Consider the following 1,829-nt stretch of genomic DNA (forward strand, 5'->3'; position numbering starts at 1 on the left):
CTATTTATTTTTAGTTGTTCACACTCAGACACGATTTCACTTAGTCTTTTCCTTTCTATTCATACTTTTCTTTTTCTTCTTGATCTTTTCATGCGTTGCTGTTGCTTTGCAACTTTTCATTTTGTTTCTTTTCTCTTTGGTCCCAACTTTTGCTTTCACTATTACTTTATTTCGATAAAATTGTTCCTTGAATTTTTATAATCAGTGCTTCAATCTCATCCAAGGTGTGTTGATAGGAAATAAGCTAAGAGTCTTATGGTTAAATTCAGCAAGAAACAACAGGCTAAGGCTCAAGGGGCTAGCAATGGAAATTTTTAAGGTCAACAATTTGGCCAAGTAGTTAACAAGAAAGAATTGCCTTTATCATTTCAGATCATGCATGTATTACAGAGAAACAGATCAAGTTCTAGAGTATTATCACAGTGAGGCCTCTCTAAAAAAAATTACTGTATAGGCTTAAACCTCACGGCTGTGCAATCAAACTAGAATCTAAATTCCATTATCATCACATATCAACTGTAACTCTAACAAAGAATTCAATCAAACGAGCAATAACAACTCTTATACTTCAATGCATTACTCAAAACATTTATCCATTATGACTTCTCACACAGTATCTTATATGCTCTCTATGATTTAATCATCTTATTGCATGAGTAGCTAACACATATCCAGGTATGTTGCTCAGAGAATTTCTTCTATCAAAACCAAATATCAAAACAAAAACAAAAACATCAACAGAAAATGAGACAAAAGGTTCAGATATCTCCCCTGATTCAGAATTTTTTTTGTTAGAGGTGATTCAGTCTGGTTCCTCTGTGCCACGTGTGGGGTGCCAATTCCCAGATTTAGAAAATTTTTGTCCCCAGCAATAAAACTAAACTAGTCGAAGAATGAGAATTGCTGCGCATGTACACACTCACACGGGTTAAAGCATCAATTCATCATAACAGAGAGGAAACTAAGCATCATAATATCTCAAGTGTGCAACATAAAATAGAAATGTAAAAACAGAGTCAACATGACAAAAAAACTAAAGATAAATCTAAAAGGACTGACTCAATACTCTTGGGTTGCCTCCCAAGAAGCGCTTGTTTAACGTTACGAGCCTGACGTATCTCTTTTGATTTATGGTGGTTGGAAGCATGCTACCATTGATGACCCAATCTTCTTGATCCAGTATTGTTTCCTTCTATGATCATATGCATGTGGATAAGGATGAAGGTTTTCAGGAACTTTGAACTTAGTCTTCACATGTTTTTCCTTACTTTTGGGCTTTCCATCTTAACCTTTGGCTTGCTTTCTTCATGCTGCTGATGGACTTCCTTATTGATGATAACATGATATTGTTCTTCGTCTCCCAAGAAAGCATACTTAAGAGTTTCAGGCAACTCTTTTAATTCCACCTTTGGTACCAATGTAGCTGAGTCATCTTCTTTCTTTTCTAGCACCTCAAAGACAGTTGTTCGCTCTTCTTCTAGAGCAGCTTCATCTAGAGCCTTCAACTCTTCTTCAAGCTCTTGATAATCACTTTTCTCTTCTATAACCACCTCTTCAAACACTTCAAGTTTGAAACAATCACTATGATCAGAGGGATTCTTCATAGCATCGAAAACATTGATCGTGATTTTCTCATCATTCATCCTCAACTCGAGCTTTCCTTGTTCTACATCAATCATAGCTCGAGATGTGGCCAAGAACGGTCTACCCAACAGAAGGGGCATTTCACTCTCTTCCTCCATGTCTAACACGATGAAATCAGCAGAGAAGATGAACTTGTCAACTTTAACAAGAACATCTTCTATGATTCCATTAGGTCTCCTCAAAGA

The sequence above is a fragment of the Gastrolobium bilobum genome, unplaced genomic scaffold, assembly GCF_033153095.1.
Source record: "Gastrolobium bilobum isolate Gb01-03AN ecotype WA unplaced genomic scaffold, APGP_CSIRO_Gbil_v1 utg144304, whole genome shotgun sequence".
Classification (NCBI taxonomy): domain Eukaryota; kingdom Viridiplantae; phylum Streptophyta; class Magnoliopsida; order Fabales; family Fabaceae; genus Gastrolobium; species Gastrolobium bilobum.